Source organism: Raphanus sativus, chromosome 4 (assembly GCF_000801105.2).
Source record: "Raphanus sativus cultivar WK10039 chromosome 4, ASM80110v3, whole genome shotgun sequence".
NCBI lineage: Eukaryota > Viridiplantae > Streptophyta > Magnoliopsida > Brassicales > Brassicaceae > Raphanus > Raphanus sativus.
In genome coordinates this window covers 34,017,201-34,031,824 of record NC_079514.1, presented here as the reverse complement: position 1 = coordinate 34,031,824, position 14,624 = coordinate 34,017,201, and the positions used below count along the sequence as shown (strand labels likewise).

General features: G+C 37.0%; 1 non-coding gene across 1 annotated transcript; it reads left to right on the top strand.

Moving 5' to 3' along the window:
• Positions 1–12,881: 12,881 nt before the first annotated feature.
• On the top strand, positions 12,882–12,988 carry LOC130512120 (small nucleolar RNA R71). The gene has a single exon (XR_008945681.1). It is a non-coding gene; the product is annotated as a small nucleolar RNA R71 (small nucleolar RNA).
• The last annotated feature ends 1,636 nt before the right edge of the window (positions 12,989–14,624 follow it).

The following is a 14,624-nucleotide window of genomic DNA, read 5'->3' as shown; positions in this document are numbered from 1 at the left end:
TCAATAAAAAAGAAGTCGACAACAAAAAGAAATCTGATAAAAAAAATATAAGACAAAAATGATATCAATTTAAAGTTGTATAAATAAAAGGGCACATCAAAGCAAAAAATGATCTGTCAGTTTCAACACAAAGTTGAGAAGACCTTGCTTTTTCATTAAACGTCATCCGGCAATTTTATTTCTCTTGTAAACGAACTATTGACTTGCTTCCTTCTCAAAAATTATATACATGAAGCTTTTTACAAAGTTCAGCTATAAATTAATAATAAAATATATATATTCGTAATAGGTCCAACTTACAAGATGAGTCTCAATTTACCATGCATCTAATTCATGATATATATCTTATAAACTGAATGCAGATTAACCAAATCAGTACGTGAGTACTTTTGATTTTTATGTCAAATATGTCATGAACCAAATATATGTCATGAACATATTATCTTTTTAACTGGAGAAAAAGGAAATATATGTCATGAATTCAGCTATAATGTGCGTTTTATCCAATTAGAAATAAAATATTACGTGAGTACGATTACTTTTTAACTTATTTGATTTTTGTTATTAGAGATTACATAATATTAATAAATTTGTGAATAATTATTCTAAGATTTTTAGGGTTATATGTATATTTGACACATAAGTTTTCAAATACTCATCGGAACGCATAAGAACAACAATAAGCCCTAAAAAATTGCATAAGAACAACAAATTTATAGTTGTAAAATCAGTAAAGAAAATTTTAGAGTTCCTAGAAGTATATACATGTCATCAGATAAAAACATAATCAATTGTTTGAAAATCTAGAATATATACTAATTGGTAGGAATCACATAAACATACAGCACGCGTTTATTATTATATTTTGAATGAAAAGAAAACAGGAACAAAAAAAAATAACACGAGGAAAATAACGAAACATAAGACGTGGCCAAAAAAATATCAGAAAAGTAAAGAAAAACAAATGATTGCTAGGCAGCAGATGGGGATTCAAACGTTGGTCTAGTGGAAGGAGAGTGAAGGATTTAACCAAGGTGTAGAATATTTCAAATATCTAACGTATTTCAATTTAGTTATAGATTTTACTGGGAGCAGCTGCCCCCTTGCTAAACAACGTAGATCCGTCCATGGTATCTAAAGTGTCTAAAAGCATCTTCAATGCAAAGTTCACATAATATCTCAATCATAATAAATTAATAAAAAATTAATTATTATCATTTCAAACTCATAATTAGATATCTATAAGATATCGCTGCAACATATGTTATTTTTAATTGATTTATTTTCATATTGATTATTTTTAAATATGATATTATTCTGATTCAATACTCTGTTTAAATGTGTATTATGGGGATGAAAGTGCTCTAGACTACAATTAGATCAAGTGTTTGATCAGTTGTTATGTGTTCGATCACGGGTTATATCACTTGTTAGTAGTTTACAACAATAAAAAATGTCATATATCCTACCAAAATTATGAATTGTGTTTTTCTAATGTTTGTGGTTACAGATATTTGCATATGTTCAAAGGTATGGTTTATTTAAATGTAGCGGTTGCTTGTCTAGAAAATTGCTAATACGACTATTGGCGGTTCAAATGTTATTGAACTGTTCTTACAACTAGCACATCAATTACAAATTAATATTTTTACTGAATATTTATGATTGGTTAACTAATAAATGTAGTAGCAGTTAATAATAAATTAATAATACTAAAACATTATATAAAAATATCAAAATTATAATTCTTTAGTAATGTTTGAAATTATTAATTTAATATAATTAATAATATTTTATTTATTTTTCATATTTTGTTTAAATAAAATTTATAACTTTTAGTTATTTTTTCGTTTTACGAAAATTAATATTGTACTTTACAAAATTGTCTGACATATATATATATATATATATATTAATTTTTCTTTAAAAATATTTTTTGTTTTTATTTAGGCATCCACAACCATAATTTCAGAAGAAACCATACTTCTGATATTTTCTTGTCATCACTTCTGTTTTTGAAAGTTAACATGATATAATGGTTGATTGTGTTTTTGTAATTATAGTGTTCACGGTACGGATAGGAAATACGCTAGATGCTAGTCGGGCGGCTGAATCAGGCCTAGCGCCTAACGAAAAAATTAGAGATTAAACTGGAATTACGCGGAGTGGAATTTTAGATTATTTAATATGTTATAAAATATGTTAATTTTTAATTTTCTATAAAATTAATACATTATCATGTTTAAAACTGTAAAACACACAAATATAAATATATAAATTTAATACGGCATAATTTTCATCAAAAATACGCAAATAAGTTTTACTTATAATATTTTAGATCAAATAAATAAATAAAAAATTTATATAAAAAAAAAGAAAAAATAGAAAAAAAAAACAGACAGCCACCTAGACGATTATTTAGGTGGCTAGGTGGTCATGTAAACGGCTTAAACGGACTAAAATCAGACACCAATTTTTAGACCGATTAGTCATAAACGGATGAATAGCACCTAGGCGGTTGATTTTTAGAACAGGGGTAATACTAATCAAACCCTAAAATGATTTTGTAAAAACTATTATGAATATCTCTATGAATAAAATAAAAGTGCTGCCTGACCTAAATAACACATTAAATGCACATGATATCAATTTATTTAAGTACCTTTATTTCAATCGCAGTGGTCCAATTTTTAACCATTCCTGTCTGACCACTGTCCTTTAGCTACCACTCTTATAAAAAGAAGTATACTTGCAAAATTTAATATAATTGTTTTTATTTCATTATGTTTTTGACTTGGCATATGCACTGTCTTTTGTTAAAAGAAAAAAAAATATATATATATACGTACGTGACAAGAAAATACATATGCATGAGTGCTAGATTCCTGATTTTAATACTGGAGGGCCTGCCATTTTAATAATCCATATGCAAGCGTATGTATATGTGTGCCACGGTCTGTTCTATATATATTGCATGGTTTTTTTTTTTTTTTGAAATTTATATTGCATGGTTTTTGCACGCAAGATAGATTTTTTTTGCTATGCATACATACAACTAACAGTTTGATATATATGCAAATATATATATATATATATATATATATATATATATATATATATATATATGCAAATATATATACATACACTAGCTAGTATATATATATATATATAGGTGAGCTATTGAATTTGTATTCTTTCATGTAAATTATAAGCCGTTGAAAATAAATATATTACATTTGATATACCAAACGTTTGCCATAATTTACAAATTTGGAAAGGTAATTTTTTTACTGGCAGTATTTTGTACTAAAATCTCACTATTGCTAGATGTGTGCACCTATCTTTGTTTTGGACAACAGAAATGCATTAGGATGTAAGTTACAAGGGATTATGTCAGAATATAATCCGGTCTTAGCATGTAAGTTCGTTGCCCACTTAGTTCTCTATTAATAAAACAAAGACGATAAAAACGGAAAGACGAAGAGGAAAGCCAAAATAATGCCAGAGAGCATTCCGTAGAGTTTGGTCAGTTTTTTCTCGATGATAAAGCTATGAGCACCTATCTGATCCTCAAAAATTTAAAAGTAGATAATGAGCAAATCTTCAAAAAAAATTAGACTTCAAAAACTAATTTGCAGATTTATATTAAGTCTACATATATTTAGTGGACATTAACAAAATCTACAAGTTTTTGGTAGATTAAATACAAGTCTACGGACACTTGGTAGACGATTGTGAAATCTACACAATTTTTGTAGACTCTAAAAATCAATTTCGCAGATTTACTCTTGTTTTATGGATGTTTGGTAGACTAGTTTGAAATCTTCAAATTTCTATCTACTTTCAAAATTCTGAACTTGTGAACTTTCATTATGTCTGCCAATCATAAGTAGACTTATGTTAAATCTAAGTGCTTTTATAGACGTCGTGTAAGTTTTCCAAATATATGCAAACTGAAAATAAGGCTGCATGTTTTATATTTGAAGTCTGCAAATAACATAGAGACATTGTGCAAGTCTACCAACTAAGTAAAATGCAAGTACGCTTCTTGTCCATAAGGCCAAGTATAATTCATGTCTGCTTAGTTTTATGTTTTAATATCATGCATGAACACATGTTAATTTTTTTTTTTTTTTTTTATTTATTTTTTTTTTAACCAGGGGGTGATCCAAAGGCTTTCTAGGCCCAAGACTAATCCCCCTGAAGTCGACGACAACCCACGTATTCTTGCGATTTAACGCTAGCCCCGGTGGCCAAGTGGAATCGAACCCAGAGCGGAAACTCCAGCCGGAGCCCCTTTATCACTAGGCCAAGACAACTTGGTTGAACACATGTTAATTTATGAGGAAAAAAATATGTAAAGTATGCAAAACTAACAACAAAGAGATAATCGACGACTTCAATTGGGAACAAAAATCAAATATGTGAGATTAAACAATACAACTATTATCTGTGTACTGTAAACTAAACTAAAAAGAGAAATGTAGTTTAATTAAAAATTTAATACTTTATACAAATATATTGAATTTGTTTTAAATCATTTAGTCTTTATTCAAAATTGTAAAAAGGGTAATTTTAGAATTATTGAAAAAGAAACCAACTAAATATGTTATCTAAGTAATATAAAATTTAGGAGTCATCTTAGTTAATAATGATATTTTGTGAATTATGTTAGGTAATTTTCTCCGAAAGAAATTAAGAAACTAAAAATGTATGTATGAATTGCAATAACTTTACAGTGTGTTTTTCTCAGAATAAATATATATATATATATATATATATATATATATATATATTATTTTTGGTGGGGGTGGTGGGGGTATGTAAGGGTAGGGTAGAAATGTTTTATCTATCAATAGTCTATAAGAATTGTAATGCTTAAATTGATTGGAGTAGATGGACACCAACTTGTGCGGGCCCTGAATTTTTTAGGTAGAGCTCGTTTATAGAGTAATAGTAATGGGTTTAGGCCCATTGCATCATGGAATTTAGCAAACGCTGACTCCGATAACTACCCATTACACAATTATACTTTATGTCAATATTATTTGAAATTGATGCACAATTATTTTGAATGTTAATTATCGTAAAATTAATTAATATTACTATTTTAACAACCAACTAAGATATTATGAATTAAACTATCTTACAAATTGTTATAATTAATATACGGTTCTTACAAATTGTTAGGATTTATGCGCCGGTCGACATAATACGTTATATTATATTTGTGCATCAATATAGAGCTCTTTTTTTTACCACAAAGGTGTGGTCGGGTGGTTGACTCATTAAGATCCTAAGGGTGGGTTCGAAACCTCCCTCCGAGTTTATCTATTCTTGCGGTTAGATGATAGAGGTATCTATAATTATCTTGCGAATAATTGGGTTTGGTTGGTGCTGGTGGTCAAACTTCCGGAAGACTAGTCGGTTGGATTCGGACCATCGGACACTTCCAGTCCATAAAAAAAAGAATATATAGTTTTTCTTTCGACTAATACGTGCTTGTCGACATAGTTGTCATTGTTACATCAATACGTGCTGGTCGACATAGTTACAATAAGTGTATTGGGGTTGCAGAATAGAATGTTTGGAGAACAGTAAAGGTACACTATCGTTGATTAATTAATTTTTGAGGATATGCTGTATCTTTTTGTTGTCTTATCTACATGTCATGTGAAGTGTGGCCTCATAGGTAGATAATACGAATCTTACATAATCATCCCATGAAATGTTGACGAGAAAGGTACAAAACACCTAATCTCAGTGATTATTGTTTTTTTCTAATTGTTTTATCGTGGAGGTTTCAGATATTTGAAGTATCTTATGTCTATAGTCTCAAACTTATTCGATATCCATTTCTAAAAATACTGATTTAAAACATACCACAAACTATAATTTTACAATGATCTATGTAACATCCTTTGCGTTTGACCCTTGGACCAAGCTAAGGAAACAGTGGCTTCGAACCACTCTATTATAATACAATTTTGGTAACAAAATTCAGAAACTTTTCTTTAGTCTACGGTTAAATCTTAAATTTACAAATTTTCTTTATCCAAATTGGGTTTAAATTGGAGAAAAAGTCATTTTTTTTTAATTTGCTTCTGGTCTTGGATTTTCTAAGACCGACATTGTTGTTGCGCCTTAAAATCGTTATCTATGTTAGTGTGAACCCATACAAAATTCCATATTCGTCTGAGTTTAGATTTGATACCACTTATAACACCATAACCGTTCACAGCTAATAAACATTTTATGCCCGCTCATTCGGTACATAGTCCTAACCCGTGCGACGGCCAAATCATTAATTGTTTAAAGGCTTGAAATATATATTTATTAGTTTTGTAATCACTATATAATTTTTTCCATGCTTTGTCTTTACTCACACAATATTTCGGATCACTTTCTGGTAGATCATCTATTATTCGTCTATTTCATATCAAATATGTTTAGATCTAAAGTTTACTGTAGATAATTAACCGAAAAGATAAAATGAAATTTAGTAATATAGATGATATTCGTGTTCACGCACACCAATTAACCTAATGTGCACACTACCACAATCGAATGGTATGTCGATGTAGCACTTTAGGATCGAATCCACAGAGACCAACTCTTACACTTTATTTCTATGGGATCAAAATTAAGCTAAGACAATATGGGATTTTGTTTTGAGGGTAACGTGCAAAGCAAGTAAATAAATGCAAAGAGTAAATTCAATTTAGAGAGAAGCCAGTCTAGGGTTACTTCATCGGGTGCTAAAACTTGTGAGCCAAACAATTATTCAAGTGCTAATAAGAACAGTCTAGAACTCGGATCACTCAAGTAGAACGGTCCACTGTCGTGGTACTGCTCCCTATGCTGATCGATCTCACCGTCTAACTGTCGTTGAGGTGAGAAGCGATCGCAAGCAATAGAGATCAGGTCCGATAGGTTCACAGAACACCTTAATATCTACTTTCGCTGATTAGGGATGCAATGCTCATTCAAAACAGATCTAGCAACCTATTACACGGTTAATGAACAGGTTAAACCTATGATCTAACATTAAGCGGCCAGTTTAATGCAAGCAGTAAGAATGGTTATGAATGAAGACAATCGAGTGATTCACTTATCTATGTTTAGCTCACGAAATCAACACCCTAGAACCCTAGACAAGCTAGCCGACTACTCAGCCATGAACAGAGAAAACACAGAGTTCATAGATGAACAGTACTGCATAAATATAACAGAAACAAAGAGAGGGTTCAGGATGATCTTCTCTAAAACGAGATAGAGAGAGATCCTTCTCCCTTTACAATAAGCAAATCCAATAATCTCAAAGTCTCCAATGGTTTTTTTTGTGTCTAGAATAGCGTAGAATAGTGTAGAAAAATAGAAAAAGAAGTTATATCAAAAGCCACAGGCGGCCAGAGAGAAAAAGAGGATAATTAGGGCAAATCCCGAGATGTTGTATTTTCCTTATTCGTCGGGAACAACCGCGGGATCACTCCGTCTGCTTGTTCCGCTTGATCGGGAACAGTCATCAGACTGTTCTGCGTAAAAATCACCAAACTGCACTGTTTTCTGCTTCTTTTGTTCCAGCAGGTCCATCTCCCATCCAGTGCAACTCCAGACCTGTAATGACTCGAAAAGGACTAGAAAGACTCGATAAAGACTTGAAAACCAATTAGAAAACATATATACAATGATGTATAAAACACCATATATCAATTCCCCCAGACTTAGATCCTTGTTTGTCCTCGAACAAGAGCAAGTATCAAGAACAGGAAGAAAGGTTTGAAAGTGTGGGAACTCTCCTATTCTCAGCAACCATACCTTAACCACGAATCTCTGAACCATACAAGCAATAAACTAGGACAACACACCCTTACCAGAACCCCACTGACCGCTGTTCAAAAATCGGCTCCATACTCTATATCTCAAACCTGAAAAAGCAACACTATCGAGACAGAACTCCCTACATTCATTTAAGAGCAGCGTGAGCTTCTCATCACATGCACTATTCAGGGTAGACGGGCTAGGTGTGGAACAGGCTAATTTTATGGTGGAGCTAAAGAGTGTTTAGGGGCTACCAACTTTTCGTAGTGGATGCAGGATATCGCGCAAAATAGTCGTGAGAGGACGGCTCCATTGATGTCCACAGCCCCTTACTCGTTTTGCTATCTCAGGAGCGACTGTTCTTTTCGTTCGAGAACAATCATCAGACTGATCTGCTCATCTGTCTGCTCCTCATCCCTTCATATTGATACCCACTCTTCTGCTCGACCTTTCCAGTGGCTCATGTATCCTGAATTCTTCTCCTCTCCATCACCATATGCTAAATAAAATGAAAGATAAGTTTTTTTTTTTTTTTTTTCTTTAACTTAATTTTTTTTTTTTTTTTTTTACAAGTACAAAAAGAGATGGTGAAGTGACGAAGAAGGAGGTAACATGTGATGTCAAGGATGCCACTGGTGGTTTTGATTCAAATCATTCTGGTTCTCCACCCATGTTCTTGAACAGCTCATTGGTTATGGAGTGGTTGCTCCCTTAATCTGATTGTTCTCCTTCTGGCTGAATCTGCGCAGCAGTAACGAGTAAGAGGCTGCGTCGATCCTTTCCTCTCCGACCTTTTTGCACATATCTGCACATATAACACTGAAAAACAAATGCATGAAGGTGGAATAAAGGCTAAGGTTCAGGGTGGGAACTAGCTAAAGATGAGCTAGCCACTCAGGAACAGCAAGATGGATATAAAGAATAAGAAGTCCTGAGTGTAGTTCTCGTTTCCCTGATCTAGTGCCCATAACAAGAAGAATTTCAGTCAAGATTAGGTTCAAGTTAGGTGGAGTTAAGTCTACCCAGTGTAACCTGATCGGCTGAGAACTTCTGGAGAATCAAGTGAGATATGTCAGGGTGTTCCGGGTCCACATGTGTGTCTTTCGCCACTGCTAAGGTCACTGAATAAGACAACTAAAGCACGAGGGTGGTTAGTGATCAACACAGAATAAGGTCCTAATTCCCACAAAACTTTGACTGACTCAAGAGAAAAAAAAACAAAAGAAAGAAACAAGTTAGTAAACGATGAAGACCCTCCCCCAGACTTACTTCACAACGTCTCGGTGTGAAAATAAATCAGAGAGAAGGTGAAAACAAGAATTTACATTTTTTTTTGTCGAGATACTTACCTGGAGCGGGTGCTCCGAAAAATTATGGGTGTTCTAGTCATGTGAGGTGAGTAAAAATTCTGGGTGTTCCATTCACTGACAGAATTGCCAGTAACCTGATCGGGAATAGAGCTAGTCGATGCTATGTTGCTTCCCATAGCACTGGTGAGGGGTGGACTGAGCATGGGAGCTGTCCTAGCATGAGGCGTTTGGAAAGCTGGTCCATGTTCTCCCGATCCAGTGTTATCAAGGGAAAAGTCGAGACGTCCTCGAGGGAACAAGTTGTCAGTTATTCGATCTCGGAAGGTCACTCCCGAGCCCTGACGTTGCGGTGGTTGGGTTGTTGCGGTTAGAGATCTAGTGACCTCTTCGACTCGTTGCTGCCGAGCGGCTAGCTGTTGCATTGTACGCTCACCTTCTTGAGCTTTTTCTACCACCTGCATCATCATGCGACGGATCTCAGAGAGCTGAGCCTCCGTCTGGTTCGGAGCAGGTTGGTGCTGAGGGGTAACAAGGGCTGGGAGCCCTGGATCGGTCCCACTGGAGGTTCTCGTGTTGGCTGCTCCAGCACTGTTCATCGAGATACTGTTCATCGAGATACTGTACATCGAGATACTGTTCATCGAGATACTGTTCATCCGAGTACTGTTCATCGGGATACTGTTCATCGGGATACTGTTCACCGAGATACTGTTCACCGAGATACTGTTCTTCCAGTACTGTTCATCCGAGTACTGTTCATCGGGATACTGTTCATCGGGATACTGTTCACCGAGATACTGTTCACCGAGATACTGTTCTTCCAGTACTGTTCATCCGAGTACTGTTCATCGGGATACTGTTCATCGTGACACTATTCAGTGGTTAGATGAATTTGTTGTCTGATCGACTGGATTCATCCTTAAGTTGGAGTAAGGGATTCCATTGTTTCTTCCCCTCAGACGGCGCCAATTGTGAGGGATTAAACTCACCTCCTGATTTTAGGTCAGGTTAAAGTTTAAGAAAAGGTTAGGGAAAGATAACGTGGGCTGAATCCCGTAAGAACTTAAAGAATGAATGATGATTTTATTGATGATTTTTGTAAAGAACTGTTTACAATAGATGTTTTTGATGATTACAAAGAAAGTAAAGTATTTTGAGAGCTTCTGCGTAAGAAGTTGAATTGTGGATCCTCTGATCATTGTTTGATGTATTCTTTAAATAGCCTCAGGCCCCTTTTGGTCGCTACCAACTGGTTCCCGAGATCTCCTCCGTGATTTGAGGGATTTGTAACAGCTCCCCTTTGACCGGGTCCAGCGCCTATTTATTTGTCCACGAGCTACCTCTTTGACCGGGTCCTGCGCCTGTTTACTTGTCAACGAGCTGCCTGTTTTCCTTGACCTCTCTGATGAACATCTCCAGCTCACAGCCTCCGGATCTGACTTAGCTGTTTTTGAAGATTGAATTCATGATGGGCCTTTCGCGGCCCGTTATCATTTCTTATTGTCTATCATTAGCTAGGGGGTCATATTTGGGCCCAACATTCCGGGTCCACATGTGTGTCTTTCGCCACTGCTAAGGTCACTGAATAAGACAACTAAAGCACGAGGGTGGTTAGTGATCAACACAGAATAAGGTCCTAATTCCCACAAAACTTTGACTGACTCAAGAGAAAAAAAAACAAAAGAAAGAAACAAGTTAGTAAACGATGAAGACCCTCCCCCAGACTTACTTCACAACGTCGCGGTGTGAAAATAAATCAGAGAGAAGGTGAAAACAAGAATTTACATTTTTTTTTGTCGAGATACTTACCTGGAGCGGGTGCTCCGAAAATTTCTGGGTGTTCTACCGCCAGATTTTCACCTGGGCGGTTGTTCTTGGCTCCTGCAGAACAGGGAGCTCCGTTTCTGCAACCCAGAATTTTTCGAAGTATCTCGAATTTTTCTGCTTTTTGACCTGAAACTCAATAAACTAAAACGAAAATAAGCAAACAAAAACAAAACCAAGTTATATTTACACTTACCAGTGGGTTGCCTCCCACCAAGCGCTTGGTTAAAGTCACTAGCTTGACTTGGTGACAGGGATCAGTCGGGTTGAGCATGAGGGCTTGTTCCAAAACAAGCTCCACAATCTGACATGTTCAGCTTCAAAACTCTGCTCAACAACCCTTTCACAGCAGCTTCTCCTTTCTCTTTCAGCTCATCAGTGAGAATAACTCTGACTTTAGAGAAAGGTTTAGAGATACCCTTGCACTTTACCTCATACTCAATGAATTTCTCATCACATCAGTGAGGTGTCAAAGTCATTGTAGGATCTCCTTTGACCCTTTTCTTCTGGATTTTCTCTTTCACCTTTGCATTCCCACTGAGTTTCTTGGTATCAGTGTAAGGATCTCTATTCAAGACTTCCTTGAACTCTCTGTTTCTACCAAGCTCCTTCCTTGGAACAACCTTCAGCTTTTCTCCACTGAACACTGAGATGCAAGAGGCGTGTAGTTTCTGAAATCTAGTGGGAACAGCCTGATAGAAGACATTCTTGTTGATGTGGGAGAAGGAGACTCTCTTATTAGGCATATCAACGATTGCTCCCACTGTAGCCATAAATGTCCTTCCTAAGATCAAGGGCATCTCATGATCCTTGTTCATCTCAACAACCTGAAATTCAGTATGGAGAACACAGTCCCCAACTTGGACAGGAAGGTTGCGAATGGTGCCATAAGGAACTGCTCTGGAAGAGTTTGCAAAAGTCAGAGTCACCTTAGAAGGCTCAACCTCAGTAATGCCCAACTTCTCTACAATCGCTTTTGAGACAAGATTCACACAAGATCCAGAATCACAAAGAGCTTCTTCAAATTCTACTTCAGCAATAGAACATGGAAAAGCAAAATTTCCAGGGTCATCAATCTTAGGCAACACCTTCAGGTGTCTAGGTGGAATCGGATAGGGAACCTTAGGAACATAGACTCGCACTGGTGGAATATCAGAAGATCCGTCGGGAGCGGGAGCAGTCGCGGGAGCAGTCGCGGGAGCAGTCATTCTAGAGCTAGCAGATTGCTCTGTTCTCTGTTATGCGCCCAGAACAGTCTCAGCGAACAAGTGTTCCACTTGTTTTTCTTCAGATTTCTCACTTCTCTGCTCGGTTGCATTACAGTGCTCAACCCTAGAATTCATCACACTCTTTCCGCGAATGATCTCTTGCTGTCTTTTAACAGTTTCAGCAGTTTGAACAAGCTGAACATCAATCTTCTTTATGTGGTTGCTCACAGTATCATATTTTGAATTCAGCTCGGTGAACATGCTGTCCATCCTAGTATTGATGTCTGCGGTAACCTGATTCAGTGCCTTGACCTGAAGCTGCTGGCTCTGGAGCATCTGCTGCATCATAATGTTCAGATTTTTCAGATCATCTGGCGGATTGTTCCCTGCAGTTGCAGCACTCGCGGCTGGAACAGCTTGCTGATTGCTCTGCGGGATGGTGTTCTGATACCCAGATCCTTGTGCATGGTTGTTCTGCAGTAGCTGATCGACCTTAGCTGTCAGCTCATCAATTTTCTGGGTGTGTACACTGTTGACTTCCTTGGAGCGATCGCTCTCCTGGTTCTCATTGGTTGAGCTAGCTGCCATGTTCTCAATCAGCTTGAGCGCTCCATCAGTGGTCTGAGTCATGAAGTCTCCATTGCTCGAAGAGTTCAGAGCACCTTGGTATTTCCAGTCCACCCCATCATAGAAAATGCCCAGGAGGTAATCATCATCAAATCCATGGTGAGGGCATTCTCTCTGGTAGTCATTGAAGCGCTCCCATGCGTCACAAAAAGGCTCATCATGGAGCTGTCTGAATGAAGTGATCTTGTTCCTCAATGCAGCTGTTCTCGCCTTAGAGTAGAAATGGTTGAGGAACGCTGATCGGACATGTTCCCATGAACTGAGAGAGCCGGTAGGGAGGGAGTTCAACCACCGTGCAGCTTTTCCATCAAGAGAGAATGGGAATAGCATGCACTTGATGTAGTCTGGTGGCACACCATTCGCACGAGTAAAACTGCAGACTTTTTCGAAATTCTCAATATGCTCCATTGGAATTTCTGCAGAGAGACCAGAGAACACTTTTCTCTGCACCAGATCAATCAGAGCAGGCTTGATCTCGAAGTCCTGCCTGGTGCAGAGTGGAGGAACAATGGCAGAGCGCGTAGTAGGAATGTTCCGCGGAAGGTTTCTTTCCCCGATTGGAACAGTCTGCGCTGCTTGTTCCTGCCGCGCGAGAGCAGCCTGTTGAGCAGATTGTTCTGCAGCTGCTTGCTGAGCTTGGATGGTCTGCTGCATTTGAAGCATCTGCTGTTGCATCAGTTGCATTGCTGCAGCAAGATCATCCTGATAACCGTGATCACCCATGGTGGTGTCAGTAGGCCTTGGCTGTTGTCTCTTCTGATTTTCTAAACCTTGCGATCTCCTGCAACAAAGAGAAAAGAGCAAGTTAGAGGTCTTAGACTAAATAAATAACCGAAAATAAAGGTAAAAAGATGGTCCCCGGCAACGGCGCCAAATTGATATTCGTGTTCACGCACACCAATTAACCTAATGTGCACACTACCACAATCGAATGGTATGTCGATGTAGCACTTTAGGATCGAATCCACAGAGACCAACTCTTACACTTTATTTCTATGGGATCAAAATTAAGCTAAGACAATATGGGGTTTTGTTTTGAGGGTAACGTGCAAAGCAAGTAAATAAATGCAAAGAGTAAATTCAATTTAAAGAGAAGCCAGTCTAGGGTTACTTCATCGGGTGCTAAAACTTGTGAGCCAAACAATTATTCAAGTGCTAATAAGAACAGTCTAGAACTCGGATCACTCAAGTAGAACAGTCCACTGTCGTGGTACTGCTCCCTATGCTGATCGATCTCACCGTCTAACTGTCGTTGAGGTGAGAAGCGATCGCAAGCAATAGAGATCAGGTCCGATAGGTTCACAGAACACCTTAATATCTACTTTCGCTGATTAGGGATGCAATGCTCATTCAAAACAGATCTAGCAACCTATTACACGGTTAATGAACAGGTTAAACCTATGATCTAACATTAAGCGGCCAGTTTAATGCAAGCAGTAAGAATGGTTATGAATGAAGACAATCGAGTGATTCACTTATCTATGTTTAGCTCACGAAATCAACACCCTAGAACCCTAGACAAGCTAGCCGACTACTCAGCCATGAACAGAGAAAACACAGAGTTCATAGATGAATAATACTGCATAAATATAACAGAAACAAAGAGAGGGTTCAGGATGATCTTCTCTAAAACGAGATAGAGAGAGATTCTTCTCCCTTTACAATAAGCAAATCCAATAATCTCAAAGTCTCCAATGGTTTTTTTGTGTCTAGAATAGCGTAGAATAGTGTAGAAAAATAGAAAAAGAAGTTATATCAAAAGCCACAGGCGGCCAGAGAGAAAAAGAGGATAATTAGGGCAAATCCCGAGATGTTGTATTTTCCTTATTCGTCG